At 43.0% G+C, this 14415-nt stretch overlaps 1 protein-coding gene across 1 annotated transcript in view; it reads right to left on the bottom strand.

Moving 5' to 3' along the window:
* ARPP21 (cAMP regulated phosphoprotein 21) overlaps positions 1 to 12090 on the bottom strand; it is a 142561-nt gene extending 130471 nt beyond the window's left edge. The window contains exon 1 of the mRNA XM_045579364.1: positions 11394 to 12090. The gene's annotated coding sequence lies outside the window, so the exon portion shown is untranslated. The remainder of the gene's footprint in view (positions 1 to 11393) is intronic.
* Between the last annotated feature and the right edge of the window lie 2325 nt (positions 12091 to 14415).

Here is a 14415-nt window from a genome sequence, read left to right as displayed (position 1 = left end):
AGCCCGCAACCCGGGCATGTATCTTTGACTGGAATTGAACCCGGGACCCTCCAGTCTGCAGGCCAATACTCTGTCCATTGAGCCAAACCAGCTAGTGCCTTCCTTTGGCATTTACTTATTACAGTGTACATCGTGTTACCAAGGAGAAATAAAAGAAGGATGACATATACACCTTTCCTTCTCCTGAGACAAGAATCCCAGGTATGCTACAATAGAAAGTTTTCCTCAGCTGTGACCACAACCAAGAACAGACCTGTAAAGACAGATCGTGGACACATAAGTCCCTTTCACTCAAGAGGTAGCTCATAAATATTAGTTACCATTTATACTGCAAAACAATAATACAAATTGTTTTTCCAAAAAAACAATGGTCCAATAACTGAGAAAATAACAATGATCCAAAGTGACCCATAGGTAAATTCAGAATGGATAGAGGAATGCTGAGTTTTCCTTAACACTGTCTCTGTGGCTTCAGCAAATAACATAGAGTTACAGGAATCTTGGATCTCTATGCTGATAAGAATTTGTGCCTGGGGAAATAAGGTAATTCAGAGGGCAGAAGGAACAAGCCAACTAAAAGAATTCCCACAGAGCCCAACAAGTGGCACTAATGACCTAATCAATATAGAAATAAATGCAGATTTCCCACACACGTGGCCACTCAGTAGCTTCGCTAAAAAGTTCAGAAAAGCATTGCATTCTTTTCATTTAGATTTTTCTTACCTTTGTCAGTGTGCTGCAGCAGGAGTGCCCTAAAGTTGACTCTCCATCAATCAAAACATTAGGCAAGTTCACCATCTGAGTCCTTTCGCATGTGCAGGTCTGGGTCTATTTCACTGCCATGAACAGTCACACCATTTGATCCCTGCCTACACCCAGGGATCTAATCTACAAAGGAGGACACAAGTGATATCGCCTCATTCTTTCTTAAAACATCAAAACAATTTTTTACAGCCAGGTCAAAGCAACTAGGTCATGTTTTCTGGTGATTTTAGAAAAATTGCTATTAGAGCCTTCTTCTCTTGCTAGATCATTTCTGACTCTATCAATGGACTTCTGTTGGGCATAATTATTGCTTTTATTTGCAACTTGTACAAATCATAGACACAGTGACTTCATTTGAAACCACTTCTAGGCCTGGAAGCCCCAAATTGCTCCTGGGAAGATGCCAAGATTAAACTTTCACACACATTTTCTAGAGAAATCTAGGAGGCCTAGTACACTTTCTTTATAAATGAGCATCAGAGCTACAATCTCCAAGTGAGACACCATTAATAGATAATAATTATGTGGAATTCCGGACACACATGGAATATTAAATCGTTCATGCTCAGCTGTCTTTTTCAAGGTTACAAAATGTCTCTGTGCAGAGGAGCACCTCCTAGGAAGTCATCTGGACTTCAGGTATCCTCAGATGGCCCATCCTCACTGAACCCTTGGCTGGGAATTGCTCATCATACAGAGTATGGTTGAGATGAAAATGAACTACAATTATGCATGAACAAAATGCTCAAGATAACAGCCACATCATGAAAACATCATCAAGGCGGGGGAGTGGTGGTGGGGAATCTTAAGGGAATGCTTTATTTATGTGAGGATAATGGCATCAAGCAAAGGTTGAGATGAGAATAAAACAAAGGACAAGCAAATAAAAAATTATGAGCACCAAGAAAAAAATGAATTAATAATGCTAAGTTCTTGAGTAAGCACTTCAGCCTTAATTCTTATGGCCAGCCCATTTTAGAAATGAGAATGCTGATGGTAAAAAGCTTAAGAAATGTATGAAGTTGCAGAGTGGGATCTGAACCCTGGGCAGGAACCCCATGACCTCTTTACTTAACCAACTACTCTCGGTAAGTTTTCCTTCTAATCATTGCAATGTTATTTTGGCGCATTAGTCCTTATTTCCAAGGCTAAAATAAAAAGTATAACCCAAAGTTATAGACAATGCCATATAAAACTGGTCCATGAATATTATACAAAATAGCCATTGACTCATAGAAACTAAACTGGAAGAGATGCCAACTATCATCTGGTGTATTCCTGTTGCTTTGTGGGTAACTTCTAGAAGTAGGTTCTTTCTCAGTATTTCAGGGCAAGATATTAGAACATGAACCAGGTCTGGGGCAACGTATCCAGATCTCTTTCTGCTTCCAGAAACCTAAATATTTATCTCTGCCAATGCAAATAACTGCATTAAAAAAAATCACCCTGCAAGTACCCTATAAATCAAATCTTTTACTCCGCTGAAGTTTTCATATGACACTATTTGTAATGCCATCTCCTTCTAATTATGGGCATTATTTTTAATCTATTAAGGACCTTTCTAATATTCTAAATCTCTTTTAGTTTCCTTTCACAAATAAACAAATGTGGAACTACAAAACAAACTCCAAGACTAATTTGCTTTTACAAAATCTTTTTTTAATTCTAAACCTATACGTTGCTGTGATCTGATATGAACTTGAACTTTGCAGTTCGGAGTCCCAGTTCAACTTGAGTCAATTGCTTGAAACTCTACTCATCAATAATGTTAATGTATTATTTCATAAGAAAGAATATAGTGCCTTGTCCTAACTCCATATACATCCTCTTAATCAGTTGACTCCTTTCTCTTGATTGAAAGCTTCACAACTGACAGTTGTAGTTCCTGGTAAAACCATCAAATGAACTTTTCCCCAGCAGCTTACCAGGGGTACTCATTCTTCCTTGTTTGTTTTCTGGAACCGGTATAGTTTCTACCCTTGAGATAACTCCTATGGATTTTCCTAATTAACTTTCCCAGTAAAGAAATGTTTTTTTTTCTAATTTGTCAAAATTACTTCATATTGCTTTACCATCCAAGATATTGTCCATCTGTCATGATGGAGTTTTCTCATTTTCTCAGTCATTCACTTCATTGTTCAAACTGTTAAGACACATTTATCTTTCCCAAATGACTATAAAATCCCATACAGCCAATTTCCCAAATATAAATGACGCATAGAAAGCCCCTCAATAAATATTTGAAAAACAAGGAAGAACAAATGGATAAATAACCATGGTATCTGCTGCAAACACAAGTCTTGCAGACATAAGAACTCAATTCTCCTCAACTCAGCTTGCATGGAAATCCCCCTGCTTTGACACAGTGTGGGCCAGAGTATATTTTCTGATTTCCTGAGGAGAGGACCAGCTGTGTCAGAATCTACTGCTTCCTGTGTATTCCCAAAGCCTGCCACAGTCATGGAGAAGAAAAAGAATGTGCTCCCCATCTCTCTAAGGTGCCAGGTTTGGGTTTTCTTTGGGAAATGGATGGGTGAATAGAAATTCATGTGACCAGATCCACACCTGGCATACCTTAAAATGTAGGAGGTAAAATAAGAAAGCAAACACATTCCACCCTGAAATGGTCTATCTCTTTCTTTGGGCTCGATTACTATTTTAGAGAGGGGTAAACAGGAATCCAATTTTCAGTTACCCCGAGTGGATTCAATGGTTTGTCATTTAACCTGGTTAGTCCTATTGCTGTTGCCCTCTAACAGGAAGAGAAGAGCACTCACTTAGAGCTTGGTTAGAGCTGTTCTGCTGAGGGCATATGTAATGAGGTTAAATCTCTCTAAAGTTTTTCAGATGAAAAGATTATATATATATAATGTGCCAGGAACTTTGTTTCTACAAGGTAGGCCTTTAATTTTAGGAGAACGTTGATGCCACAAGGAATTAACGAAATTGCTGAAGTCAAGCAACCAGTAATTTGTTCAGATTGAGCTGGTGTTGCTACATAATTTCACCTGCTGAACCTGTGAGGCGCAGAGAGGTTTAGAGTCTTGGCCATAGTCACACTGTGAGTTATTCACACCCAGAAGCCGGGAGGTAAATTGCATCATTTATGAAGGTAAGTTTGGGGGAAGTGAGATTTGGATACACTGCCCTATAGAGGTCTTATATCTCCAGACCTTTACCCTCAATCCAAATTTTGCACATTTTTATAACCTGCAAAATCTCACGGAGGGCCCCGGGTCTGCGGGAAAGCCTTCCTTCATCACACACAGCAGTGGCCTCGGTAAGCTCCGAGCATGCCTTTGGTATATCTCTCTGTTAGTTTTAACCTGACCTTTGATCAGAAATTCCACCAAGTTCAATGTATCTTAGCTTCCTACGTCATATCTGACAAATAGTGCAGACATGACAATCACCATTCTGATATCTATAAATAGATCATAGATATGGCTAAAAGGTCCTGACAATTAATTAATTTGTGATAGGACAATATCCCTCTTGATGGGATATTTGCATCCTTTTTCTAGAATAAGGATGATTTCAAATATATCAACTTGGTCACATTTTACTAGGTGTGGTCTCTCACCTCTTTTTCTTTTTTAATATACTTTATTGATTTTTTACAGAGAAGAAAAGATAGGGATAGAGAGTTAGAAACATCGATCAGCTGCCTCCTGCACATCCCCTACTGTGGAAGTACCTGCAACCAAGGTACATGCCCTTGACGAGAATCAAACCTGGGACCTTTCAGTCCGCAGGCCAAAGCTCTATCAACTGAGCCAGATCAGTTTTGGCTTCTCTCACCTTTTGATGCTGGGGAAAAACCCCCACTAAAAACACTGCCATCCATAGTTCTGGGTGAAGACAACAATGATAATAATAATTAAGGATGAAAGCTTCCCATGGTTAAAGTACTTAATTTTGCTTAAGCAGATAGCAACAGCACGTACATGCCATATGACGGCAGGCTGTGATAGAATTCTTCCAGAATTCTGTTAGTGATTATGTGGAAATTTCAAGGTTGCAGGGAGATTTCAATCTGCACAAAGGAAGTATGTGCTGTGACCAAAGCTAAATCAGCACCAGAGTGGAAAAAAGGAAGAATCATTAATACCAGCTAGTTATTTGAAGTGGGATCTTTGAATTCGTCTTTAATGCAATAGCAGAAGTTTGGTCATTTCCTAAATATTCAGATGACACCAGCACATCTAATTGTACTTAAAATAAACAAATATAAAACTATGTAATTTAAAAGTGTTCGTGCAATCGTTCTCACGGGCCAGAAAAAATAAATAGGATCACAGATATGGCTGCAAGGTCCTGAGAATTAATTCATTTGGCAGAATTCAATAGCAGTTTTAACACAATGATGTGCTGCACTGGCTTAAAGAGCCATTGTTTGATATAAACCTTAATCTCCTTTCTCAAAAAAAAAAAAAGTAATTACATATTTCCAATTAAAGGCTTCGATTTTAACACTCATTTTTTAAAACATAGTGTTTTGAAGAAGCAATGCATATCCGAAGCTTGCAAATGCCGCAGAAATCTTGGTTCTGTCACATCCTCTTATGGAATCTACCCATTTTCTGTCCAACAGCTTTTTGGTGATTACATTAAGTCAAATGCCAGCAATGCTGGGATTCCTACCAAACTTACATGCATATTAATCAGCAGAGTGCTAAGAAAAACATGCCATTGTCAAGTATAGGTATTTTCTCATCAATAAGTATGGGCGCTTCCTGTGAGGGTGTTAGCTTGTGGTTTTAGAAATGTTTTTACGTAACTTTTGATAAAAGTTGCAAAGGTATTTTCTTACTGAGTTTAGCAGCCAATACAAGTTACGCAATCATGTCTAGTCCCTGATTGCAGTGCTTTCCCAGGCCCTTCCTTCACTCTCTGCTCACCCAGGCTTGATTTTTCTAGATCTCTCTAATAGTGATGAGGTCATCGGGAAGCAGCTCAAATTACGAAACAATTCAGTAAGAGCTGGGCCTTCTGATTGAGTTATCGAGGGATAACCATCAGACTTTTAGAAATCAATCTTGTTCCATCTTGTTCTCTGATGATCTTGAAATGTTTTGCCTCGATTATTGGTGTTGATTCTCAATTTCAACTAGATGCAAACATGTCCACATGCATTTTCCTCCCCCTTTGCCCTCCCTTTAAGGTATGATTCTATGGACTAGAGCATTCTAAAGTGAGTATTGTATCTTGGCAATTAAAAGAAAATCTGCTGAATGTATGCGTATCATTCCTCTGATTTCCATTTCCTTATAGATGGTCCTTATTCTTATCTCAAGTATTTAGTGTGTAATAAGGAAACAACCAACAATAATGCAAATGTAAGAGAATGGGTATATGTGTTAGGAATCCCAATACTCAGTCTGCTTGATTAGTCCTGGAGTTCCTATCACAGGGATGTTCCTATTACAAAAATTTATTTCTTAGCTTGGGTGAGTATTCGGCATTGATTACTGGCTTTATCTAAGTAGGTATTCTTTGTGAATACGTCTTAAAGAAAAAACTTGTAGAAAAAAACCTGCATATTACGTTATGCAATTCTGCATAGAAACATTCAATAACCACAGCACGCCAAGTAAATCTCTACCAAATTTGCCCAAAGATTTGAGATAAAAAGTGACGTAATTGTTTTTCTGTTAAAAATCTTCAATCCTTCCTTTCAATTAAAACCATATTTTATTTATCTTAAAACCAATCCTATTATTTAGGGAAGTGATGTTAGCAACATCTTAATATTCTTTGTGTTAACAACAATGAATTTCTAATGTAAGAACTGCTGTATAATTTTGAAGTTTGAAATGTGAGAATGTGACAAGAGGCTTGATTTTCAAAGAGACTGTATTAGTAGATCCTCCTGTCCTCTTTACCTGGGAAAACTAAATGATTTTTTGTTGCCAGTTAAAATGAATTATTGTAAATTCCTTTAAAAATGTATAAATTTATAGCTGAGAAATGATGCAAGTGTACCTTGAATGAGACAACTTTGGCTGCAATCTTTGGCATTTTAGAAAGTCGCAATTGTAATTTTATGCTAACAAATGTCACCTGATTATTGAACTTACAAAAAATCTTACGTAACCTGTGGCATTGATGTGTATATTAAGCGCAGCTTATGACAAACTGCGGGCAGAAACTTCCTTGGGGCAAGTATGGAGAAGAATTTAAAACACTGCTTTGTCTGTGGCCATGGACAGTGATTAACATTCATTTTATCTGGCAATATTAAGAATTATGCTGGCGGCTAGGACAGGAGAGCATGACCTAAAGCCAAGAATTCAATTTCCAGGTAGAGAGTCCATTTGGTGTATTCTAGCCAACCCATTTGTTTTCCAATTTCCTTTCAATTGTTCCAAATAAATATTTCAACTCACTTTTTGGTTTACCTGCATAGCTATTTCCCCGGGCACAGATATGCCCCAGTAATTTTAGAAAGAGGCCCATTCAGAATGTGATACAGATGTTTTATGCCTTAAGAAAATATCACCAGGCTGCAGAGGATTTTGAGACCATAGATAACAGTGTTGCCAAACAATACACAGCACAATGTTCTTTATCAGGCATATTATATTAATGTATGTAATTTAATGCTTTATATCTCAGCCCATATCGAATCCTCACACAAATGAAATGGTTGTGATGTAAATTCAAGTAAGTAAATACTTTGAACATCCGGGGTCAGTTTCATCCAAAATGAGCAAAATCAATTTAAATTATAAGACTCCAAGTCACTGAAAAATATCAATTTATTAGAACTTGCCATACATACTCCTTAAAGGAAACTAACACCCAAAGGGAAAGATAGCCTGAGAAAAACAAATCTAGTCACAGATACATCTCACTAATATTCTTTTCTACCTTCAAAAGTCCTTCGGCATTCACTTAGGTCGCTGCTGGGAATCATTTATCATCTTTCACTTAAAATGTTAGAATGAAAAATAAAAGAAAGTAAAATCAGCAGAAATGACGAGACCTCTGGAACCACCGATTTCCTAAAAAAAAAATAAATATGAAACTCTTGGTCTAAAGAGAGGAAGTATACGTGTTAGAAGTTCATCATCACTGACTTGAAATATGTTCAGAACTTTCCAGGTGACGTGATGCATGTTGAAGGAAACCAGTTATTTTTCTGATGAGAGATTCACAAATGTCTGAACACGCTACCACCTTGTGGTACCAGTGAGAAGGATGCCAGTACTTACCATGGGAAGCAATGGCTTTCCGTGTCGACATCATCTTTCAGCCTCATCGTCTTGCCTAACCAACCTTGTCAGAAAGCAGATCTGAATTAAACTAACTTACACACATGGTTCATTTGCAATTTCCAACCTTTTGAACTTCCAACTGTCTCCCCCATACGAATGAGGCTTCTCAATCATATTCCCTTCTGGCTCCCTGGGCTATTGTGTCTTCGGTGGCTGGCTCATTCCACACTCTACTCGGGTAGCCTATCATTATCTCGTTCACAGACAAAATACACACTGAATTCAGGTGAGAACGCCCACTGACTTGTGGATCTTAAGAAAGAGAGCGGCTCTGTGGTCCAAGCAGCATGATCACTAAGGGAAATATGAGAGCGGAGGGCAGGTTAGCTTCTTCTCTGGAAGTACAGAGTGCAAAACGCAGACCCTAACAACAACACGTTACAGTTATCTCCTTGCGATGCATTTCCCTTAGGGATCTTGCTTTCCTGCTTTTCATAAAAATTGGCACAATCCAGAACAGTGTTGGACATTGCTCTGACAGCTTTGTTTAATGACAACGGGGCTCCCTTTTTCACTTTATAAAACATCCCTTTCTCTTATACTAAGCTTAAAGCCACTGAGGCATTTGTCTCCTTAGCTGTGCTCTGAACAAAGAAATAACCTGATCATGGTATGTCCTTAGTATGAAAATGAACAACACAGACCTTTCTGAGGGAACATTCTCACTCTCTATCCTAAGACAAGTGTTCTGCGTATATGCAAACACTGCAGACAGATGGCTCCTTAGGTTTCACGCATGATAATATTAAGATACTCCCTCCTCGTGACTGCACTCCGAAAATGACCAGTGCCATCTCTTCCATCTACATTTTTCAAGTAGCTAACCTTCAGTCAGATCATCTATGGTGCTTATTTCAAAGTAAGGAGAGAAAAACAACTAAAATATTCCAGCAAGTTCAATCAAAACTTCCTGCTTCACTTGGTTGACACCATTCTGCACCTCACCTCCAACTTTACAAAAGAAAATGAAAAACAACATTCGCAAAGCAGAGCGTCAAGTTATCGTAATATCTTAGGAGGATGTTAGTTACTTTATGCCCCGAATATTTTGCAAGCTCCAAACCCTCCACTAGAACAACAGGACACGAATCTGCAATGAATGTGCTTCTCCCCACCGAGACCCTGCCAGCTTGCATTAAAAATAGTATTCCAGCAGGAACTCCCTGGTTAGAATCTCCCTTAAGTTTTAAGGCACTCCAAGCACTGAATCTTCTTTCTAAGAATCACTGCAGAGGTTTATGAAGGCATAGCAAACGATTCACGAAAACCAATTGATTGCGGTGAGTGCCCTACATTAGGACTCATTAAAATTACCATGTCCAGCAGCCAGCCGGTCTGTACCTTTGCAGAGATCTGTCTCCTCCAGTGTCCATAACCATGCACTGCTCTGTTCCATCACGCTTCTCTTATTGCTGAGGGAGGCGCTTGCTCTTTCATTAAATAGCATTAAAAATAGACCGCACAGAACTCCCCACCGGAGCATGTTCTGACAGGGCTAATGCATAGTTCTCAAGGTAACTCTACTCAGCTGGGATCTGGGAGGGAAAGTCTCTGGGAGATGAGCAATTTGCTAAGCTAATAGCACACCCAAGCCTGTCTCGGTGTGAGCCGAGCACTGCCAAACATATCAACGTGGAGTGGGATTAAGTCATTGGGAAGCTGCAAGTCAATTTCGTGAGCTGTGTAAGTTTCTTTAAAAAATGACTCACCTAAGCAACGTAGACAGGCGTTTACCTACAGCAACTCTATTGCATTTAAGAAATAACATAAGTCATGTCTGGACAGGGGGGTAAAATAAGACATGTATGCACAGCAGTCAAAACGCCTTGAAAATTAAAGCAGATCATTTTAAAACAATCAAACCTGACTCCTTTAAAACAGTTCAGCACACTGAGAAGCAAGGACAGTCCCAGGTTAGCCTTTTGTAGCTGCTGTGACAAGGAAGGGTACCCCTTAAAGAATACACGAAACTCTCCAGAAAATTGTATACTATCCTGGTAGCTGAAGTGGGAAAATGGTACAAAAGGAAATGAAGGTTCAAACACAAATACGTACCTTACACATCCATAGACACGCTGCGAGAGTGCCTGCGATCCCCGTTAGGAAGGCAGCAGGAGCAGCTATTGCCAAGACAGTGGATCGCTCGGCTATCTGAACAAAACATAGCTAGAGCTCTCGGCTCCCCAACCACTGCATTTTGTGAAAATGACACTGACTCCGGTCTCATGAAGACACGCAGGGCTTGTGGTGACACAGACACAGAGGATCAAAGGAGCAGGTGCATTTGTTTTAAAGCATGGGTGTCAAAGGTCTCCTAACTTTCACCATCTGGAAATATATCCTCCTGTCATCTCCACATCTCTACTTTCTTAAAACAACCCCGGCAGTGCTGACCTCCAGAGTGGGTGAGGAGGAAGCAGGAATCTTTGGGATTCTGTCAGCATTTGAGGAGAATCGTGTATAGATTCATTTCAACTTTGGGGAATGCCAGGCTTGTTGAGAGAAGCAGAAGTGTCATGCCAGTAGACTTAGAAAATACTAAATCCAGTGGATATCTGCATCCTAGACACAGCCTCCTGAGAGTGACTGTCTACCAGCCTTGCGCTGTGCTTACGAGCTTCGCATCCCCATAACCTGCAGTTCCCTCTTTGATTTTTTCCTTTTAGGCTGGGACTCTGTCCTTATCCTGTATGGTCAGCAGGTGACCAAGTCCTGAACCGGAGCAGCTAATAGCAACCACATCCTCTCAAGCTCTATGTCTACACGTAAACACCAAGTCCATTTCTCCTTCTGAGAAACTTTCTAACACCTGTCTCATTCCATTCAATCCTATCACCATATCTACAACTCACCACGGAAGACATCAAATTTGGAGTTCGCCAGGAAACACAGATTTCAAACATGTAAAAGCAAAGGAGACATCTAGTTTGCCCCTCAACCTCTTGGGAGCCGGGGCCCCCAGTCCTGCGAGCATAACAAATAGAAGACAACTCGGTGCCCACAGCAAAGCTCTCTTTTGGATGAAATCAGAGCCTCGCAAACTTTCTACCTTGACACCTGCAGAAATCACCTGAGACTTTTCTGATGAGAGAATTGCCCTTTTCAGTCCTCTCTCCCCCAGCTTTCCAATTCTGTCCCATTTGGGGGGGAGAGAGATCACCCCTCCTTTGACAAACACAACACAACACACACTATGTAAGGACAGCTTTCTACAAACAAACACGGAGGAGAAATACAGACCCCAGACAATTATAAAGAAAAACACAGACATAGGGCAGGAAGGAGGAGAAAAAAGAAACACACACACAAAAGGCATGCAGTGTTCACACGGAAGACCTTGGTTATTACCTGGACCGCACAGTGGATATCCCCCCTGCGTCTCAGCGCCTTAGGTGTTTGGCTTTTATTGATAGGATTGTTTTTCAATGATTGATTTGGCTGGATGGTTTGGTTTGGCTTGCCTTTTTTTTTTTTCTCTTCCCCCTCCGGGTCGACTTATTTAACTGCTGGTAAAAGGGGGTCTTTACAGCGTTGGCAGCTGGGATCCTGGCAAGGCTGTGGCTATGACCACCGCTCTGGTCACGCTGGTGGCTCCAGCTGGCGACCCCCCACCCCCGCTGCCCGCTGCTGCTCCAGACTCGCTCTGGGGGCGCGCCGGAGAGGCTGCTGGGAGGGAACGTGCCCCCACCTCCAGTCTGCCAGTCTGTCCCTTTCCACTCGTCTGTCTGTCGGTCAGCCTGGCAGCACAGCGCGGGCTTCTGGCTTTCCTGCGCTCAGTTCTCAGAGCTGCCGCTGGCACTGTCGGTCCGCGCGGGATCCCTGCAGGAGTGGGTCTGTCTGTCCGTCTCCTGGTCCCACTAGCAATGCGGGGTCCCGCTAACCTTTTCCAGTGTGCGCATCTCCTTCTCCTCCCGAGTGCCCCCAGCCTCTCCCTCGGACAGAGGAGGGCGTCTGCAGGGGAAGGAGCGCGCGAGTGCTCTCTCTCTCTCTCTCTCTCTCTCTCTCTCTCTCTCTCTCTCTCTCTCTCTCTCTCTCTCTCTCTCTCTCTCTCTCTCTCTTTCTCCTTTCTTTCTTTCTTTCTTTCTCCCTCTGCCTCCCCCACTGTCTCAAGCTAAGTACTAGCACCTGTCTAGGACCCGTCACTATCAGCCCCGCCAGTCACACTCCGAGCCAGCCCGCCCGGGTGGTTCCCAGGCGCCGCATCCGCATCCCCTACCTCTGCGCCTCCTCCGTGTCTGCGCGGCCGCCGGCTCTGCCTCCCCCGCGGCTGGCCGCTGTGCGGGGGGCGGCGCCGGCTCTCCGAAGCCCCCGCCGTGTCTGCCCGCCCAGGCGAGGTGGTGGGGTGCAGCCCCGCAGCTGCTGAGGGGTGGGGGTAGGGGGCAGACTCCGGTCCCCTGCCCCGCCACGCCCGGGAGATGGCCGCGGCTGGGCGCCTGCAGATGCCCCAGCCTCCCTGCCCCTGGGCGCGGCCGGAGTTGGGATCGGACAGCGGGCACTGGCCCGCCCGGCGCACGCGGTGCCATCCCTTCCCCGTCAGCTCTCTGCCAGCCCGGAGGCTGGAGACAAAGCGTCTGAGCCCTGCGCGGTGGCGTGAGCATCATTAGTCACCGGGAAAGCTGGCACGCTGCCCCCTGCCCCGCCACGCCGCCTCCCCGCTCCCCCCTGGGGCCCGAGCCCAAAAGCCTACCGCTCCTGGCGCCCGGAGCCTCCTCGGACACCTGGCAGAGCTTGCTCCGTCGCTCACTTTCCAGGCCAACTCTGCAGAGAATACCCCACAGTGACACCTCACTCCACCCCAGAAACCCGTAGCCTCGGAGCCCTAGGAGATTGGAGCATGGGCATGGCCAGAAGTCAGGTGCGCAGCGCCAATGCACTCCCTGTGGGCAATGGCCAGGACCAGGACCGATGCCCACCCACCGGAGCGCTAGTTCAGAATCAGAAAGATGCTGCAGGCACGGGGGCAGAGCAGGGCTTGGGGCGGGGAACAGAGTTGACATCCCAAGAAACAAAAGCATCGCCTTTCCCACTTGTTCTGGAGATGTGCTATTTTTATTATCTGCAAATCTTTGTGGTTCTTCTTTTTCTTATTTTTTCATTGTCTATGGGTACACACACCACACACACACACACACACACACACACACACACACACACGAATCCTGGAGGAATGGGAATACGTTTCCGGAATGCCACCCCCCATCCTGAGTGTTTGCAGCGCCTACTTTCCCAACATTCTAAGTCACCAGCCAAGATGCATCACGCTGGCTCTCTGCCCCCAGCTGAGAACAAGGCATTCGATCCCGGGCTTCTTTGCCTAGGTTGTTATTAATGCGAAGCCAAATTATAGTTGTGTGTGCCTGCACGGGGTTGCCAAAAAGCTCATTTTGACAGCAACCAGCAATTCAGCTTCTGAAATGTAGACGCTGAATAACTCTGGATCTGCTGCAGGGAACACTCCTGTTCCCCCAATAAACTGAAGAGGAGAAAGTCAACTTTCCACATCTGCAAGCAGTAACCCCAGGAATAGGCAACAAATAACCAGCATAAACCGCATCGTGAAAAAATTCACGGCCTTTTAGTTTCATTTATGGGTGTCCATTTCCAGGGACAGACATTTTCCACAGATTTAGTAAGGATGCGCCTTCCACTTTTTATAGAAATGTAATTTCAGCAGTCATAGCCATGCTCATATAGGCTAAGAGAGTGACTATAAATATCAAACAGATACTATGCACAGTTCTAGAAAACATGGGGGGGAATAGGTGTACCAGTCCTTGATGAACAAATAATTACTGTATCTTCCAAATATTAGAAATTGCCTCCCTGGGGACCAGCTATTGCTGGAACAAGAATGGACCTGCTGTGTGAGATTTCAGCAAAGGAAGCCTAAGGAATCCAAGACCCTTCTGTGAATCTATTTCTACTCGGTCCTCGCCAGAAGCTTTAGAACAGGCATAGGGAATTCAAGGGCAAACTTCTAAAAGGTATTTCTAATTCTCTTACTGTTCCTTCATCTCAACTCAGGAAAAATCCCACTTGGGGAGGGAGGATCGTTGTGCCAAGCTGTGCTGTGTCATACATTCACTCATTTGGGACCACATAGGAAGAGGGCCGGTGTTTGATTCTCCTTCTAGGTGGGACTAGACCTCAGCATCTCTTGAATGGATGGATGGGTCATCTACTAACAGAAAAAACTTAACAGCTTGCTCTTCACACAAAGTCTTCCTGGAACAAATCAGGTTTTACTCTGGGAATTCGCTGAGAAAATGGAACTGGATGCTATAATATAAACTGGATTAGGAACTACAGCCCCTGGGTGGGAGGAGAGGCACTTAATCTGCACTCAGCACGAGCTCCAGAGATTATGAAA

This window comes from Pipistrellus kuhlii, unplaced genomic scaffold (genome assembly GCF_014108245.1).
Source record: "Pipistrellus kuhlii isolate mPipKuh1 unplaced genomic scaffold, mPipKuh1.p scaffold_m20_p_11, whole genome shotgun sequence".
Lineage (NCBI taxonomy): Eukaryota > Metazoa > Chordata > Mammalia > Chiroptera > Vespertilionidae > Pipistrellus > Pipistrellus kuhlii.
Note: the sequence above shows the minus strand (reverse complement) of the source record. Positions and strands in the feature narration are given on the sequence as shown.